Source organism: Aedes aegypti, chromosome 2 (genome assembly GCF_002204515.2).
Source record: "Aedes aegypti strain LVP_AGWG chromosome 2, AaegL5.0 Primary Assembly, whole genome shotgun sequence".
In the NCBI taxonomy this organism is placed as follows: Eukaryota; Metazoa; Arthropoda; class Insecta; order Diptera; family Culicidae; genus Aedes; species Aedes aegypti.
Genome location: NC_035108.1, coordinates 197,446,045 through 197,466,847, shown reverse-complemented (window position 1 = coordinate 197,466,847; position 20,803 = coordinate 197,446,045). Strand labels below are relative to the sequence as shown.

General features: G+C 35.1%; 1 protein-coding gene across 3 annotated transcripts in view; it reads left to right on the top strand.

The window, feature by feature from the left end:
• Positions 1-2,427: 2,427 nt before the first annotated feature.
• LOC5578856 (leucine-rich repeat-containing G-protein coupled receptor 5) overlaps positions 2,428-20,803 on the top strand; it is a 43,016-nt gene continuing 24,640 nt past the window's right edge. The window contains exon 1 of one of the 3 annotated variants that reach the window (XM_021843652.1): positions 2,428-2,627. The gene's annotated coding sequence lies outside the window, so the exon portion shown is untranslated. Of the gene's footprint in view, positions 3,035-3,108; positions 3,128-20,803 lie in introns of those variants that run through there. The other 2 variants (XM_001664013.2, XM_021843653.1) reach the window with 2 other exon arrangements.

The following is a 20,803-nucleotide window of genomic DNA, read 5'->3' as shown; positions in this document are numbered from 1 at the left end:
ATTGGTACGAGTTGAAAAGTGAAAAAATCTAATTTGTAGACATATCTTAAGCATCCCCACAAACTTTCATGTTTATACTTGAACATGGTAGAAATAGAAGTTTATGGATGTTCATCAATACTGCATCGTAGATGATTTTGAAAGATTACATTATGTCCATAGAAATAAGCATTCTTTAACGCAAAAAACTTCACAACACACAATTCGACAATAGTTACGACAAACAACGTTCATTCACTGCAAGTTACATTGATATATGTGCTCCTTTAGGAAGAAACAAAATCGTGTGACACGATGATCAATTTCACCCTACTGATCAATTTCACCCGAATTTACGGTATCTTAAACGCGCAAAGGATTAGGGCTATATTTCGAATGGGACAAGTTTGGCCAGATCTGTTCGAGATTTTGAACAGAAACAGCAGTTCGGAAGGAACAATATCCACGAAGTTTGAAAACACACCGAAATATACAATTTTTTTTTTATATACATTTTTTTTCCGTGGCCACTACTGTGCCGGACTCAGTTGACCTGTAGCTTCTTTATCGATACAGATCTATTTTCAACTTATCTATATTTACATGTACTTTCACTCTCTCCTACTCTTTTACTCTTACACCAAGCAGGTAGGAGAGAGCTCTGCTATTAGTAAGGCTAGCTGCCTGCGAAGAGGCTGGACGAGTTTTTCGTGGAGGGGCTGGGAATCGAACCCATGACCTTCCGCTTATGAAGCGAAAGCGTAACCTCAAGGCTACAGGCCCCCCTAAAGGAAAATTGTTTTCATGGCAGTTTTAAAACATGTTTAAAAGCAGAAAGACTTGCAAAAGATGTCAATAAACACTTAAGGTCCCATACATAGTGCGTGATATGAATTCATTGTTATTTAAATTAGTGTTTTACGGTTTTGTGCTTCACTGTGCATTTTAAAGTGAACGGGCCGTTCGTGAGCAGCGTCATAATCTTGCACGCAAGTTCACTATTTGCTGCGTTCTCGTGCAAAATTAGAACGCGTTCAGTTCACTTTTGGATCGCGTTCAGTTTGAAATGCATTACTGGCTACTACCACCAGTAATTTCCTCAAATATTACTTTGCAGCTTACTTACAGAAGAAATTTCTGAAAAAATAATACCGTGAGTTATTTGTAAAGAAAATCCGCAATTATTTTATAATTTATGAAAAATTACCTGGACATGTCCCTAGGCTTACTTGCGAAAATCTTAAAGTAGTAATTCTCTTGGGAGGAACTTTTGTAGAAATCTTAGAGAGATAATCTCAAAGAATCACTGGAAGAAGAACAATGCTGAAGAACAATTTTATAGGAAATCACTATACACCCCTGGAGGTATTTCTGAAGATTGAATAATTTTGAGAAGATTCTTGATTGATTTTAGAAAGATTTTTCGTCTTCTTGACATTACGATCTCACTGGGTCAAAATCCGATTGGGAATCGAACTCTGACATCTTTAGCATGGTTTTGCTTTGTAACCGCAGACTCTAATCAGTCGGCTAAGAAAAGTCCCAATTTAAGAAGATGTTCTGACCGGGAGTCTTAGAGGCTGTCCTAGGGAAATCGAAGGATGAATCACTGAATAAGACCCTGGAAGAGTTAGGACTTTCTTAAAAAAAAATTCTCAATGATTTTGTTTATGATTTCTGGAAGAATCTTCGGAAAAATTCCATTTCTGTAGATATTTTTTGGAAAATCCAAGATGCTCGAGGTATTCTAAATAAAATTCTTGGAAATAATCACTAATAGGGGCCAGAGCTACTTGATCACTTTGGCATAAGGGTTTTCCTTTGCTCAATGGTCTGAAACTTTGCAATAAGAAGCACTTCAATACGACGCATATTGTGGCCAAATATGAGCCCAGTAGCTTTCAAAAAACCACACTGCCGAAATGAATCTAAAGTGCCAAGAATAGGATCCGGCTCCCTATCTGCAGATTTGAGCAAATAGTTGAATTAATTTCTGATAAAGTTCTTAGAGAAAATAATTTAAAAAAAACGCATATAGTAATACGAGCAGTAATATTTGTAATATTGTCACGAGGTATTCTAAAAAAAAGTCCTAGATCTTAGAGAAATATCTTCTCTGAATTAAGCAATTATCTCCTGGGCTCCTATTAGATTTCGTTTTGTTTTTTAGTTCCTGTTAAGTCTCATCTGGGTCTCTTTTCCAGCCAAGAGGTCTCCAAGTGACTATTTTTAAGGTACTCATTCACTACTAACCCTACAATATATCTGAAATTTTGAAGAATTCATAGTCAATATTATAAAACAAAAGAAAAAATTCAAGGCAACTTCTCAAACTTAATTTTTCGACTTTTGGACAGCTTTGAGCCACTGTGCGTTGCGTTCGCGCTTAAGTTTAGTAGACAGGCCAGTTCAGACAAACAGCCTGAGCTGCAAATGCGCGGCCGCCTGGTCGATTGTAGCGTGGACTGCGCATAGAAGTGACGACGTCTTTCCGTTCAATTTAAAAATTGGACTGATTTAGTATCATTCGGACAACGGAATCGATCGGAACTGGGAATAGTCGCGCGAGAATCCCGCCGGTAAGCTAGCTTCGTAGTGTTCAATGATTGAGTGGAATTATCAAGTACGGAAAACAACCACCAGATAAGGTACGCTGCTGGAGGCGATAATTAGCTAAGTAATGCTAACGGATTAATAGTTATAAAATGTGAAAAAGAGAATAATAGTCGTAGAGAAAAGGCTCGTACGGATGCTCCAGTTGTGGATGTGATCTGCTATTACATGCTTCACAAAGAAAATGTTCAAAGAATGAAGGTTGACGAAAAATTGATTACTAATGCACGTACAAGGCACCCAAAAATTAGTGATAAGAAATGTGTGGAAGCATCCGTTATCTTAGAATAAAGGTGATATCAACGGAAGTTTTGTGTTTGAATTTGGCTTCAATGTCTTAATGTGGAGTGCCGTTATCATCCATCACAAGTGAATGTTTACTCTTCTACGAATCTACTGGAATCACGAGACGGTTGAATCTTGTTTTACGTCGAAAGCAATTGTGAGTAATTAACTGAACTGTTTTGAAACATTTTATTGTGTTGCCTAGAGTCAGCCAGATCTTCAAATTATAGATGATGTAAAAACTACAACAGTAGGTATCTCCCAGTCAACTGTACGGACTTGTAGAATTTTAGAAGATTCCTTAACTACCGCTCTAGCATGCTAAGTACAACAAGTCTTGTTCCATGGTCGATGGAATTGTATATTCATATTAGACAATTAAGTTGCATACGGCAGTTAAGAGCATTGCGAGGAATTTTATTGAAAAATATTGGTTCAATATAATTATAACTAGGTAAAATGTCGTATTTGGCGGTTATTTTTTTTTTTCACAAGAGTCATCAGAAGATTTAAACAGCCGTTGCGGCAAGTGCAGCTATTCAGCAAGATCATGCTGAGGGTTGTGAACTTTGAATCCAGCAAATCTACTTGTTCAAAAACGATGTTTTCAATGTAAACGGTTTTGAGTTTTAGAGCCCGATGTCAAATTGCACATCCATGCACAATTTTACACGAATATATAGTAGCAAACCACTCACTCAATTGTTGGAACTAAAAAGGATTAATGTAGATCAGCGAGAGGAGAATCCACACGAATCAAACGGAAAGGCCTAGTGCGACCCGTGAATTTTAAGCTAATTTTCGGAGAGATTCCAGCGAAAAATTCCTGCGAAATCAGTCAATCAATCAAATTATGAGGGTTTTCAGTCGTATCTTGAAGGTTTAGAGCAATCAATGAATTCCTAGTCGACTTCTGTGATTCCTGCGGACGGGATTTCCTTAAGAATCCCTGAGATTCTGAGTGAGATTTTAAAGATTTCTTACTGAATACTGGCTAGTTCTAGCATCCCCTTGACAATTTTCAACGGAATCATAAGACAACAGAGCATATCTGAGGATCCTTGATGGAAATCTCCCAATCAGCGGGGAAGGTGCATATGGAGCAGGCCTTCTAATACTTTTAATGATTCTTAGCAGTCTACTAGGCGTTTCTTGCGAAGTCCTGTGAATTCTTATCGGTACGCAGAGGATTTTTTCAATTTGATTGATTTTTTGAGAGGATGCTGATAATAATCTGGTGATTTCTACCTAAGTTCTGAAGTTCCTCGTTAATGCAGTATCTTGAGAATTTTTGGCGAAATATTGTGGAATGTTGAAATTCCTAATGGTCTCTAAGATTTCTAACTGAGCATTTTAAGTAGATATTTGCATAATCTACGGATTTTAAGTGAGACCATGTGGCTTTCTAGCAAGGCCCTTGGGCTATATCAGTATTTTGCAGAAATCTGGCGAATACTACCTTGGTTTCGTGGCCGTGCGGTTAGCGGCATCAATCGTCTAGGCGTATTGTGAAAGCGTGGCTTCGATTCCCACTCCAGTCGGTGGAAACAATTCGTCAAACGAAAAATGTATCGCTGGACTGGGTGTTTTGTGTTGTCCGTTGTCTAATTCGTGATTGGTCAGTCTGTGCAGCTTTGCGCCCCTGACCTATTATTACAATCAAATTTTCGTGAACTTTTGACGCTAATTTCCATAATTTACAGTAAATTTCAATAAAATTTTTACACAACGCAACAACATTATTCAAGTTTCGTGACCTGTACTGTAAGCCTCAGTCGGACGGTCGATTCCGGATTTATACGGATGTTCCGTGGAATCTGTCCGTAGGCCATTTGAAACAATTCCATAATTATTTTGCACGGATCAAATAAAACTACAGTGTTTGGAACTGAATCATAAACCAAAAGTATATTCCAACTCTTTCAACTCATTTGGAACCATTCTAGCTAGAACCGGTCCCCGGGACAGCAGTTGGAGACCAAAATTTGATCAGCAAAAACCATATCATGCGACACATCAATCTTAAAAATTTTTCGCCAGGAGTACCATCAGTGCACCAGTATCCGCTCATGCCCCCATTTCTGCTCACTAGTGTAAACATTAACTTTTCGTGTCAAAAACCAACATTTTTCGCACGGATATATTCTACCAATATTCAAATCTTTCGAATGAAGTTGTCTGACATTTTTTTTATTTGATAAAATAATTCTCTATATTGAAAAGACAAGACCTCGTGAGTGGGATCACTAGGTATTTTTGTGTGTCCCAATAACCGTTCATGCCAAAAATTAAACAACTCACCTTTTTGACTCATTGTCTCTTATTTCCACAGTTTACTCACACACGGCAATTATTCCTTGTAAGTTTGGTAAAATTATAGTAATCCTTTCTAACGTAAACATCAACATTCGGGTTTCACGAGTTTTTGACGGGTTTTGCAACTGAATCATTTTTTACGGTTTGAGTTGATTGAGTGCATCAAAATTAGTTTTTGAAATTATTTTTATTTTGTCGCTGATTACCTATACTTGGAGCTAAATTGTGATATAAAAACAGAATTGTTCGACACGATAGTTATTTTGTAATTAACATTTGAACACATAACTTCCTTTCAATGAGCAGAATCTGGTGCACTGATGGTGTTAATTGAGGACTTTCTTGCAACATAAGGTAATTTACAAGTACTCCGTGATGTTCTGGAGCCAATTCAGGGACCCTGGAAAAGGACATCAATCCGATGATTGCAATCCATATCCAGGGATCAGTTTAAGTACATCCCGGAGTACTTGTAAATTACCCTAGGTTGCAAGAAATTACTCAGTCAACATCAAATGGCAAAATCTTGAAGATTGGTGCGTCGCATGATATGGCTTGCAATCTTCGGATTGATGACCGTTTCCAGGGTTCCGGAATTGGATCTACGATATCCCGAAAGTAATTGTAAATGACCGTATATTGCATACAATTACTAAATATGCATTGCTTTAAACTTCTGTTGAAAAATCTTTAAGATTTATGTGTTGCATGATATGGTTTGTGCTGATCAAATTTTGGTCCCAAAAGACACCGCTGAAAAAGTATCAGCGTACAGTGATAGTTTTTCAAGTCAATATAAACTAACAAGACTGAGTATTATCACTTTAGAATTGCAAGCTGTAAAGTCATCATTGCTGCCAAAACGAGTGACGGGATACATAGCCTTAATGCAAAAACTAATTAAAAATAGTTTTTACTTAGTTATTGATCAAAAGTTGTCCAAAAACATGAATTTTCTACTGAAAGGTATTTTTCAAATTTTTGTCACTTAAATGTTGAACCTGAAACTGATTTTCTCATTTTCTAAACCTTCTAAATGGAATTAGAAGCGATTTTTTTCATAAATTTCATAACAAATAAAGTCTTGCAATTTAAAAAAAGTAAAAATCACCTCGTTGTTAAAACAAGATGCTTTATAAACTTCGGTTAAACAGTAAACATATAATTTCTGGCAAAAAAATCGACAATTAGTAGAAATTTGTTTTTTTTTTATTGAAAAATCATGTTTTCGGGTACTTTTTGTTCACCAACTAAGTCAAAACTATTTTCAATTAATTTTTTGTATACACACTTTAAACAACAAAAATAGCTTCAAAAGCATGTATAAGGATTTGAATTTAGATGACTATTCATGAATTGTTATTTTATTAAAAAGAGGAAACATGAATTTAATTTTGAAGAGAATGATGCTAAGAACTTCTTAATTGGCCTGCGCAACCTCTAAATCTTAATATTTCTGGCTCAAAATTTGAGGTTTCCATTTTTATGTGATTTAAATTTAGAAGAGCATAAGATTTTTTGGTTTTGAGAACTTTTGAAAAAATAGCCGCACCCTACTGTACTATTGATTAATTATTCAGTTCAAAACACTGTAGTTTTGCTTGATCCGTGTAAAATAATTATGGAAATGTTTCAAATGGCCTTCGGATAGACTCCACGGAACATCCGTATAATCCGGAGCCGACTGTCCTACTGAGGTTTCCAGTACAGGTCACATGATGTTGTGCCAAACTTTCATTGAAATCAGCTGAAAGTTATGGAAATTAGAGCCAAAAGATCACGAAAATTTGGTTGTAAAAATAGGTCAGGGACGCAAAGGGTTATAATAATAACCTGAGTAAAATTCGTTTTAACTCATTAACATCATTTTTACAGAAGTGAATTGGTTGGTTGGTTGTTGGGTTGATTCATGGAGACATTGTGAACGTGAAACTCTTGTTGTAAATATTTGAAAACAACATCTTTGGAGCATTAAAAATTTCGCCAAGACTCTCTTCGTAAATTAATTGAAATCATTCCATGAAAATCTACTTTGAGGACTTTTTACCTCTTCCCGCCCATCAACACTGTGAAATCAACAAGTAGAATGTTCCAATAGGCTCATAATTTTATTCTGATACCTACGTTACAAAATCTGAATCAGTTTGTTGGATTCGTAGAAAAGTGATGGTGCTCTACAGACACCATGAGTGTTGAGTCTTTCCAGCCGTTCGCCAATAAGAATCCGCCAAGGATCTCAAAAGCAATTCACAAAGATCTACCTATGATTTTTGCAATAAATCTGCTTAGCGCCTGCTAATTATTTCGCTACCAAGAATCGTTAAGAATCAACTGACTGAGAAATTTTCAGATAATTTAACAATAATAATAAGCATAATAATAATGATAAGCATTTCAGCGGTTTTCCATGGGTATTTTAAGGACATAGTCAAGTATATTGCCAAGAACTTAGTTGGGATTACTCCTGAAATATTAACAAGTAACTGCCCAGAAACATGTTAGGAATGTACCGAATATCTCACCAAATTCTTTGTGTGTAAGTAACTTTTTAGAAATATCTCTTAAGATGAAAACTGAAAGATGATCGAGCACCCTCGGAGGTATTAGGCTGGATAATCTAAATCATTGGTCAGATCAAAGTTTTCCACCTAACAACTGATTTTGGAGCGATTGGTTTCGTTCTGATTGTGCGCATCGAAATTTAAATTTGTATGTTGTGTTATAAGCACTGTTAAAAATAATGAATATTACCATCCTATAAACTTCATTGATGTTATGTTAACATAATGTCATATGAATATAAGTTTGGAATCTTGTAAATGCAAATCTCTATTTGAATAGTGAATATTTTACTTCATGTAAACATCATTAATGTTATGTAAACATAATGTCATTTGAATTAAAGATTTTTGTAATTTGTTGTTTTATGCAACGTAATCTCACATACTCCTGTTCGTTTACATGACATATAGTTGATGTTTACATGACATGTCATGTAAATATTAATATTGTTATACATTTCGGACACCAAATATACATTTGGGACAACCTCATGTGAATATAATTTAAACAGGATCGTTATCTCAATATTCATACAATGGTTTCTTAAAAAGACGGTCATATAATAAAATTTTAGGAGTTTCCATCTGACTTATGCATTTTTTCTCTTATGGGATGTGTATATTAGTGATAATCCAATGGCCAAATCAGATGACCAAATTATATCTAATTATATCATGTTAACATTTTAGATGAGCTTAGCTTGAATTTTAGACATATTTCATCATATTGCCACTTTTAAACTTTTGCCATTTCTGAGCCCCATTATTGCTTTAAATGAATGTTCTTGAAATGGACATCCACTCGCATTCGTAGGTTCTGTTGATACAATTTACAATTTTGATATTTTTGAAGCCAAATTGTAATTGTTATGAAAATGGTCATCATTAACCCTTGAAAGGCGTGGACGACTTTGTCTCACTTTTTTGATCATATATTTTGACTCAATAGACCAATTCTCAAAATTTTAACGGTTTTGTGAAGGGGATTATTTGTACCTTCATATGCATCCACTAGAATTTAGATACCGGTGGCCAAACCGGATACATGGCCAGAAATGTAGTGTACGCCTCCTATTCCAAGAGTGATTCTTGGTGAAATTTTAACATATTTCGAATGTATTTATGGGATCGTATATGAATATAGTATGTATAAAGTCTAGCAATCGCATGTGGACACTTTTTGAACCACAATAATTACTTGACCACATGACAGGTTCATAGATCGGAGGCCACAATACCGTTAAAATTTTGAGAATTGGTCTATTGAGTCAAAAGATATGATCAAAAACGTGAAACAAAGTCGTCCACGCCTTTTAAGGGTTAATAAGTAGAATAGTGTATTAATAATGCAATACATGTATTTCTCACCATTGGAAATTAGCATAGAACGACCAGTCTGTCTAAACTATATGCATGTCCAAGTTATATACGTTACCCTATTCCTGGGGTAAAAACAATTGATGGTGTGAAAAAAATAAACTAAGCCATTTCCGAATTGTGTCCGGTATTTTGAGCCACCTTTTATGTCAAAAATCATATTTACTTTGATTTTTTTATTTAATGCTACAAAATTAAAAAAATTACAAAAAGCAAAATTGATAATATTTATTGTGAATGGGTAACATGAACCAATTAAACCATTATTTTTTAAATTATGAATTTAGTGGCTTAAGTGTCCGCTACTGGGGGATCTCCCGCTTTATGCGATCGAACCCAAATTTTCCACAGTTGTTAGGAGCACTAAATAGAACCCTGAAAACTTTGATCTGGTTGGATTCATTCAAATTTGCATTTTTCCACATATTGGATTACTCGCCCAAAATTAGACTGATACAAATTTGACTTTGACTACGACCCGACTTTGAGGTCGATGGGACAACAAGTCAAACAAATATTTCTATCAGCCTTATGTATGTAAAAAATCGTCACGCTGAAAATTATCTTCTTGATCTTTTTAATGCACTATTTTAATAAAAATAGGATCCATTCCTTCCTTAGGATCCATAAGGGCTTCCTTAGCCGAGTGGTTAGAGTCCGCGGCTACAAAGCACAGCCATGCTGAAGGGCTGGAGGTGTCTGGGTACGATTCCCGATCGGTTCAGGATCTTATCGTAATGGAAATTTCCTTGACTTTCCTGGGCATATAGTATAATCGTACCTGCCACACGATATACGAAAATGAAAATAGCAAGTTTGGCAAGGAAAGTTCTAAGTTAATAACTGAAGCAGGCCCTGTCTCAGTGAGGACGTAATGCCAAGAAGAAGAAGAAGGATCCAGTAATGTTTTAAGAGTGTTGTAGATTGTTTATGAACCACCTAGTGTTTTGGAGGAATCTGCCCAAAGTCTGCGCGACTCACATGTTCACTAACCACCATGAATAAAAAGACAATATGAACGACATTTGTGCAAAGAAATCACCAATCACGTCGTATCAATTTACGACCGTTAAGCAGTACTAACTCAGACTTGAATTTATGACATCCCGACCAATTCCACATTAAAACATCAATCTCATCAATTGATACGAAAATACAAAAACGTCCCCCCTTTATCATACATGTCTAAATGAAACCCGTTGCAGTTCAGAACCGCGCGATTCAACAATAGAACACACATCTCGTATGTATAAAGATGCACCCGTTCCTCCCACCGGCTCAAACGCTGATGAATTGCTATTCTTATTGTTGTTGCTATAGTAGGAATGCTCCCCAAAAGATCGTGACACGCGGTTTACTAACTCGAGCAAAGCATCTAAACTAAGCACATTCACTCAGCACGTATAGCAATGGCAGCATATTCAACTCAATTAAACAGAATTAAACCAATTAAAGCTGTCTCACATGTAACAAGTGTGTCCAACTTGCAAAGATGCTGCGCTTGAAACAATACATTCATGCTGAGGTCCCCTCGCAGAGTACAACCAAATGTAGGGAACTCCCAAATGCTGGAAGGACTGGAGTCATTGAGTGTCCAGCTTGAAGCCAAATTGGAAAATTGACATTTCCTGCTGAAAGTATTTCAGAGTATTTGTTGTGATTCAACAACCGAATCAAATAATTGAACACGTTATAGAAAACAGCAGTTCTTTCATATCTAATTTAATAGAAAATACTTTGAAAAAGGTGTTTGCTCTGACAATAGCAACCAAATCGACCATTGAACAGCGATAAAGCCAGTGCGTGCCCTGCTACTCTCGGCATTTGGGAGTGTGAACTCTGCGACTATAGAAAGAACACTCCTATCAATTACTTGCGCACGTCATTATGCAGTGACGATTGTAAATGAACCGCGCAACGATCGGATTGGATAGCATAGATTGATACTATCATCCACTGTTTTAACCAAATTAGTCTGGAAATATGAGATCGTGCGGATTGTTAATTGCGACGATTTCAGATTTTAATTTGTCAGAAATTATCTCGCTTGAACTAACAGTGAGAGATTGAACTTTTATAATAACTGTTACATTCAATTAGCGGCTAGGTAGACATAGCGAATCGGAAATGGAAATAGATTCTATTGTTGATAAGCGGTAATTGGTAGATCAATTGTGTATCATCAGAGTTTGTTGAATGCACTCAGATTAATTCAACCAGAACTAAAATACGTGTATGGGTCATTCCACAGTATATGACAACAGCGCAGGTAATCGGCCATCGCCGGTTTCGACCGAATTTTGGTTAAATGCGGTTCATTCATTTGAAACATGTAAAAAGTTCAATTTTAATGCCTTTTGATTTGACCCCCCACCCTTGTTTAACTCTTTAAATTCATATCTTGTAAACTATTGACTAGAATAGACTGACCCTTAAACAAAAAAGTTGTAAAACTCAACAGGTCACCCTCTAGATATGTGCCATGAGGTAAAAAAAGGTCTATCAAAATTTCAAATCAATTGGTTCCTCCACCAGATGGCGCATTCAGTTCAAAGTTTTTATGGGAGATTTGTTCCAAATGTATTGAAAATACACCATATGTCACTGTTTCGTTCCGTCACCTACGTTATTTCGTTAAAGGAGCAAAATTTTTAAGCTTTTTTCTATTATTTTTTCAGCAAACTTTACGGGGTTCTGAGAATGTTTACGTATCATTTTTATTTTTATTTATATAGATATATTTTTTGTGTTAAAAAAGTTTTTAAAAGATTTCATTTCTCCTGTGCCTTTAAGTTTTCACTTTCTATGCATCCTAAGGAGCGGTTAAAACGGCGTCTGATTCGAGTCCGTTGGCTTTGCTGGCAGTTTCACAGGATTACAATATGCTGTGCTAGAGTATCTGCGGATGTCCATTATTCTTACGGTTGTGCAAAAAATATAGCGGCAGCATAAGTATGCAAATTATGTTATATCTATTATATTATGACGATCCTTGATTATTCCACTGTTTTGTAGTTTTTTGTTACGCGATTTTGTATATGCTTTGTTGTCCTCTGGTGTTTAGTGCAAAAGCGCTTTCCTGTTTCTCAGCTATTCTAGAGTACAATACCGTCGATCGTTGTTTTTTTCTAAGAATAACTCAAATTAGTAGTGTTTGACGAGTTTTATTATTCAATCCGATGACCCTAAAGGGTTCGATTTTGCTTTTTACTGGCTATTAAGCAAAAATTATTGCCATACAATCGAAGGGATTTACGCGAAATACTATTCATACAATAAATAAAAGCTACTCAGCAAGACCATGCTGAGGGTCGTGGGTTCGAATCCCACTGGTCGAGGATCTTTTCGGGTTGGAAATTTTCTCGACTTCCCAGGGCATAGAGTATCTTCGTACCTGCCACACGATATACACATGCAAAAATGGTCATTGGCATAGTGAGCTCTCAGTTAATTACTGTGGAAGTGCTCATAAGAACACTAAGCTGAGATTCAGGCTCTGTCCCAGTGGGGACGTAGAAGACAATAAATAAAATATTTTTTTCTCTTTTGGTTTCAAAAGATTGAATTGAAACTACTTAAACAATAAACGCTCTTGATCTATCGCCAGCTTTTCAGACGAATCCTTGTAGCACTTATGAGAGTAACGCTGAGTCGGTGGCCCCTCATTGATTTAGTGCTACATCAACATATCCTTCCACTATCCCAAGTTACGGTAAAGATGGGTGTAGCCGGGAATAGCAATATTCATGCTTTTAGTATTCTTGTTCAAGATTGTAACAAGGTGTACTCCCCTGCCTTGTTCCTGAAAGCAGTCTGAATGAGATTATTGAAAAGAAACATGAATGTTGCTAGAATTTAATCTACGCTAACGCTATGTTTCCGTATCTTTTTATAGCGATTTGACGAACACTAAAAAAATTTTGGCTATTTAATTCGAAAAACGGATTAATTCGGGGTGGCGAATACTGGTACACCTACCAATGCAATAATCACACGCCTTTTCTTACTCTTAGGAAAGAAATCGTCCAATCTTCTTTTTGTTAGTACATTGAAAAAATATATGAAAAAACTGCCCTACATGGCAAATTTATGTTAGAATGAACTTTAGTAACCAGAAAATACATTAACCTACAAAAGCATAGAAAAGATGCTTGTGTGGGCTAAATTCAATCTCGAACCATTTTCGCACTTTTTTATGGGCCATAATGTGCAGTACTGTCAAAAATCCTAATTTTAAAATTTAAAACAATAAATCTTGAATGTAATGTACTTTGAATGAGTATACCGTAATTCGGGGTGTAGTTGATCAGTGGGGAGAAGTTGATCATTCACGTAGGTACCCACATGTATAAACTGTCAAGAGTGCTATGATTCAATTTCAATTAGCACAATTTAGTGGCGTACCTGATGGCTGCTCTTGATGATCCTAACTTCTGTTTGATAATCATGATGATTATGCCATGGAAAAACAGACTTTTTAGGAAATGTTTGATGAACTGTTGAAGGGTTCTTCTCCAAAAAATCGACTATTGACAAGGCTATATAAAGACATCATTTAAATAAACTGTTTCATATACTCCAGATATGTTCTGTGAACCCAGTTTAGAATATGCATTGTGGATAAACAATCATTTTATGAGCAAAAAATGTGTTTTTTTGTGTGTGAGTTGCTAATTTCAAAGAAAATTGTATACCTTTAGGCGTTTAATGTGGTGTATTCTGTATTTTACAAAATTCAAATTTAAAATTGACCGATATATCATTAAGTTGTAAGATTTTTGAGACTTGATCCAGATTCAGTGACCCCAAATTTAGTGAATAGCATATCTCTTTATCTTAGGAAACTTATCGCAATAATTGATCAACTTCACCCCGGAATCAAAAACTTCACTTTTTGATTTTAAAAAAATGTTTTGTTATGGAGAGAACATTTCGTTGAAATTTCGTCTGCATAATTCGATAGATATCCAACCAGTACATGTTTGAAAAATATTTGAATGATTAAACATGCATTCTACTAGGAGTTACAGAACAGAATCGCTCTAAAGTGATCAACTTCACCCCATTTGACGGTACTTGATTTATTTCTTTTTTAATCCATTGTGTTTATCACTCTCTAAAATAAAGTTATACAAAATCTCTTCTCTACCATTCCTGCATAATGTTTTCGAACTTCACGACGCATGTGTCATAGTCCAGGAAGCAGTTTTACGCGGAAAGATGCATTTTGAGCTTTAGAATGAAATATTAGACTAAAACGATCTTCCACAAAGTTGTTTGTATTAGTTAAGCTCTTTATTTGGTGTTATAGAAAATTAGGGTGGTCTACGTTTTCATAGAAATGGTGTAACTAATTTTCTTATTTGTTTCTGTATTTTTTGTAGCTCTTAAATTGACCGATTTAGAGCTTCTTTCCTACGGCGACATAGGGTGATCCAAACAAAATTGATTTACTGACTAATGACTTTGGCAACGAAACGGACGTCGCACAAAATGTCGAATGTTTACAGCACTGACCCAAGAAACAATTTCGATGCTTCCTGGTATCGGGTATTGTTTATTGAGGTTTTATAACAGGTGCAAATTATCAAAGCAGAGCTGATGAAGAAGCGAATAAAGATGACCAGCCTTTGCAGTATGAATCTCTTCAAAATACCTTGTACATAGATGACTCTAAGACACTACTCCGAATGCCATTATCCCGAACGCCATTATCCCGTATGGGTCATTACACCGAACGCATAATATTTCTTGTGGTGACTATAGTGACTATTCCACTCCGCTCTACGCAGATCCGTGAGCTGAATGACGTTCGAATTATTTCGATTTGAACGATGAGCAAATTAGCGGAGTGCAAACTAGAAAGTGTTCAGATTAACCCCTCTACCGGCAGCTTCATTTTTTATCGCTAGAAAATATTCAAATCGCGATAATTTTTTTGTTTGTTAATATTTTTGCACCTTTCTTTCAAAAACTCTTCCTGCTTTTCGAATATGTATCGATATTGATAATTGGTAATCTGGATCCGAAGATTTTCCAAAATTCTTTGGGGGACCGACGCTTAGCCATAACCCACGTAAATATCTCAGGCTATAGATTTTTTATCGTATTCGGATATTCTCTCGTCGAAATGATATATTAATGCGAGTATGTTGTGAAAATATGAAGCAATTCGGTGCAGCCGTCTTTGAGTTACGAGCATTTATGTTTCTGGTACTACCCTGGACAAATAAAGAACTTGAAAACTTAATAAAACCTCATATCGTAATTTTCAGATTTCTCCAAGAATACTGAACCGATTTGTATGATTTTGTTCAGAGAAGCTCCTTATTATCTGGTTTGTATAGAACACATTTTATTTTTTTGATAACTTGACCAAAAGCAAAATGGCCGCGAAAGACATTATATATGGAAAATGTCGGTCCCCCAAGGAACATCGGAAGTTTTTTGAGATCTTGTGAAAAAATGGTGCGAAAATATCCAGAAACAAAAAAGTTATCGCTGTTTGAATATTTTTTGGCGGTAAAAAATGAAGCTGCCGGTAGAGGGGTTAAAAGCGGTCAAATCAACGGGGGTATCCGGTACTCTTGGGATTATTACATTTGGAGTACCGTCGTCCAAGGTATCATTGATCAGCGGGGTAGCGGGATTTGGGGCAAGTGTGCCACCCCTGATTTTTGTAAAAACTACAAACTATATTTTTTATTTGAGCTTAGCGATATGTTCTTTTATAGTCCATAATACAATGGTCAAAATATGCCGTAAATTGCTCTATTTTTCACGTATTTACATCGACTTTTGTGAAAACCATAAAATTTCAGTGATTTTTTATAAGATTTCGTTGTTTCTAAATAGCATGGTGAGAGGTAAATTAATAACGAATTTTTCAAACGTACTTTACATTGTGAAGCTATACAAATGTGTAAGTAATTGTGGCATTTGAACGAAAAAAATATTTAGTTTTACATACAAAATCCATTTTGGTTGAAATCTATACTTTTTGGTGCAAGTGTGCCACCTATTTGGTAAACAAAAATGGTTGGGGTGAAATTCATAAAAATGTAAACATCATCAACAAAATCATAATAATGAACCAAAATGAGGCACCAGTAGTAGTTTTTGAAGTGTAGAAAAGGAATAGCGAACCTTTTTGCTCCCACAATGATTTTTTTCTCCAAATATTCGATAATAACATGGATTTAGGCGTTTTAAGAACTATTTTACTTATTTTCATCAATATTTTACCTTTATTTAGTGCTGATCTAGTGTAATATTATACAGATCCTCCATAATGATAGAGTAATTTATATATCGCATTGAATGGAGACAAAAAAAAACGATTTTACTTATTCGAATTGACTTCTCTACTAGCCACAGGTGATGAACCTTGTTATAAAGCATCCCCTCATGACGGTAAACCTAAAAATATTTTTAAAATTGTCAATTAGGCTCTGCTTTGTTAGCAATATTAACAGGAAATAATGAAAATTTCATTACAAGTAGAATTACATGAATGTTCATTCGATGGCCGTCTTGCCCCATAAGGGTGGCACACTTGCCCCATAGTGTTGAAAATCAGGGTATTTTGGATGATATTTGAAGAGCTCCAAAACTAATACCTTTTGAAATTATTTTCTTTTTAAATGGCACAGTGCTTATGAAAAGATGTGAAACTAACATCGTGAGGCTGAATTGGCGGGTTTTTAAGCTTTAGACAAAGTTGGAGAACAATAGGGTCCTAAAGCCCTGTCACAATTTCAGTATCATCCGCTTATGTTTAGGGCAGAAACACATGTTTACTCAATTTTTAAATGATTTTCATTGGTTTACGTCTAAAAAACATTTTTTTATGATTTTGTCACATTCCTTGGTTTAAACTCAAATTTTGGGTATATTTTGTTTCCCGTGTCCCTTCCGAAATGTCAGATAGGAACAACCCCAGTGTTAAAACTATAAGCCCTGTGGCATTTTTGTCGAAAAAGTGAATGTCAAACATGATCACAAATGTCAAGGTTCATATGTGGAACCATTTTAAAAATTGAAGTTTTAAAATGTTATAACCGTTATTTGAGCTAGAAAAAATGCTAAAGTAGTTGCAAGAACATGCTCTTTCGTATTATTAAATAAAAACAAGAATTCATTAAACATTTTAGGACCCAATTTGCTTAAGGTGGCACACTTGCCCCAAATCCCGCTAACATTGATCGGAATAACCCATCTCGTAAAAAGTTCTTATCGCCATTTATTGATGGAACCTTTTCAAATCATGAATGAGGCTTCTCATTCTTATATTCATAAGCTAATGAAAGTGAAGGTTTTTGCGTTAATTTATGCGTAAATTTATCACCTTTTCGAAACAATTATTCCAATGGGTGAGGATGACACTACCGAACATTCATGTCTCACATAAGTTCTGCAAACGATATGAGCAAGGAAAATGCGGTTCTTACTTAAAATGCCATCGCCGAAAACGATTCCGTTGTCAAAACTTTCATAAGTATGCTTAATTAGGCAACATTAACGAATTACTGTTAAGAATATAGAATTCCCTTAGAAAATTGCCTACTTTTAGGCGTATTCCGTGGTTCTAGATGTTTTTAATTTTAAAATAACTTAAAAATTAAATGAATTGTAAGCTTTTGGCCTCCATATTCGGCTTCGGGAGTCATGATTTAAGTAAGTAACGACATTTTCAATATTACCGAACATTGTTTACATAGGTGATCAATGTTACCCCATATCAGCTAAATAAAAAAATCGCCATAAACATTTTTATAAACATGCTTAAATCTTTCAAAAAATAAAATACAGTATATAGTCACAAGCTATGGGTGGCAGTACTTGTTTTAAAAATATAAAATTTGCAACATTTGCATTTTCAAACAAAATATTTGAGAAATATTCAAAAAATGATCAATGTTACCCCGGATTACGGTAACTACGCATTCAGGGCAATGATGTTAGGTTTGCTAGTGTTCGGAGTAAAATAGTATTATAATATTCAATATACAAAACAAGTCAAAACAATAGTTTTCAAATAAAAAATACAAAGAAAAATAAAAAAGTGGAAACGTCTTGATATTTTTTATTTTTATTTTATTTATTCTATTCAAACAACAGAACACAAGCATTTGAAAACCAGATAAACTCTCGTTTCAATTCTTCACAGCATGAATCTTCGAAACAGGGTTTATTTAAGACATAAATGTTGAAATTTTTGAACAACAAGAGAAGGAAGTTATATGAATGGATTTCAAATATTAAATTCGCTCATTTTGAAAAAAAGGAGAACATTTCTAGTCCATGGGAAGACGGGAGGTCATATGGTCAAAAAAAAAAGGACATGTCCTTCAAAAGGATACCATCTTATAAGCCTATATGAGATCCGCTTAAAGACCAATCTGATAGAAAATCGTTCCGCTGTGGAATACACTTGTACATTAGGGCGATTCAAATTTTTAAAATGTTTGAAAATCTAATCTCCTATATGTTCCGTACCTTCCTTACCATAAAAATAGTGCTCTGTGAAATTTTCAGCTTTCTAGATGGTCATTTAAAGGTGGCCCAAAGACAATGTAGGTTTATATAGAAATTACTATGGAGAAATTTTGAGAAATGTTCCAAACACGCTAGTACTGGAATGTAAGTAGAAACTTATCATCCCATATTTGAAACTCATTCTTCAAACCTTAATGAAGAATGTTGCTGAAGAAACAAATCCCTTTTGAGCTAATTTTGTTTTGGGATTTTAATACATGTTTGCAGGGCTTTAATTCCATATTAAGCTAAATAATAGCAAACAAACTCATGGATATCTCTTTTGCTATCCGTCGGATTGAATTTGAAGAAAGACTTTTTACTATGGGATAATAAGTTTATATCTACATTACAGTAGTAGCGTATTTGGAACATTTCTCAAAATTTCTCCATAGTAATTTCTATATAAACCTACATTGTCTTTGGGCCACCTTTAAATCACCACCTAGAAAGCTGAAAATTTCACAGAACACTATTTTTATGGTAAGGATGGTAAGGAGCATATGGGAGATTGGATTTCAAACATTTTTAGATTTTGAACCGCCCTATTGTACATGCTTTGACACAGCGTTAGAAACACAGCGACCTTTGATAGCCGTTACAGTAAAAACTTTAGTTGGTTTGTTGGTCATTCAACTGCATTTCGACAATGGAGAAATGATAATCACAGGAAAGTGATGACCAGTTCCATAAGACCCCTGGCTGTTTTAACACAAGAAGAGAAAAGTTGGGAAAATTTCTGATTAAAATTTTAGCAGATTGCATTGGCAATTTTATTGTCTTCCCTGGGCATGGATGCTAAAATATCTTCATTTGACAAGTAAAGCTCTAAGTCAATAACTGTGGAAGTGCTCACTAAGCTGGCCCTGTCCCAGAAAGAAGAGGATGGTCGCCAGAAGGTCATATTTTTTCCCGCAAAATAAGATACTGCACTATATCTTGTACTATTCGAAGTAATGGCTCATTCGGGGTAGTGGCGTTCGGGGTAATGACCCATTCAATTCTCAGAATAAAATCAAGCTCATCCTAATCTCAAATTTCAGTTTTCCACAAACAGTAATTAAGAATCTAAAGCTACGGGAATACAAATGAACTCCGTCTACTTAAATCATTTTGATCTTGTCTGATTGTGTTTAGGGTTCTGTTTAGAATCAGTCATGTGTCAAAATTGAAACAGCAGTTTTCTCCCGAACGGACAAAAGTTCAAGATAAATAAAAACGTTCGTTTCTTTTTTATGTTAATTATTATACACGGACTGTTTTTCTTGATTTGTTAATCAATCGAAAGAAAACTGCTATTACACTTATGACAAATGATCGATTCTTACTAGAGCCTTAAAGGACCCAGAATAGCTTAAATTGGCATTGTGTCATAAAGTTTGGGTTAAAATGCAACATTGCTTAAGATTTTATATGAAAAATTCGGTCTTTTTTCTACAAAATGAATTGACTCAAAACACTACGGGGGATTAAGTGACAGTATATTTGTTAAACACGAAGCATACCAAATTTTTGTAATCAAAAATACTCAGTCGACGAAAAACCGATACTATGTTTGAAAATTTAAAATTACTGTATTGAAAAATATTGTTTTCCTGGACTTCTCAAACGATTTTCAACAAAATGCTGAAGTTCCTTTTTATGTGTAATAGTTTCGTAGATATTCATTTAAAAATATAAGTAAAATTCTGGGTTTTTGAAAAATTTGCGATCACATGGTGGTTCCATTGTGGTTCGATAGGCATAAAAATTGGACGTTTTGCATGTTTCAAGTGAATGACATTTGACAAAAATTTGGTCGAAATCGATAATGATCGATTACACGTATATACTTTTTTATGAACACTTGGTGTGGAATGACTCGTATACTAAATCAAAACACAGACCATGTGACCTATATTTGCATCTTGGTAACCAAGTATGAAAACATTTCTATTTCATTTTTTTTTCATCGAACCATGCTTCCAAATGAAATGAATCGAACTGCAATTTAAAGACTCATTGAACAAATTGTATGATCAAACGGTAGGTATTCTCTTCGAGGGAGTTCTCGTTCTAATCGAATCACCCATTGTCAACGGGTGGGTACTTTCAGTGCAGCACAAAATAGAGATGCTATGCATGATTGATTCTTT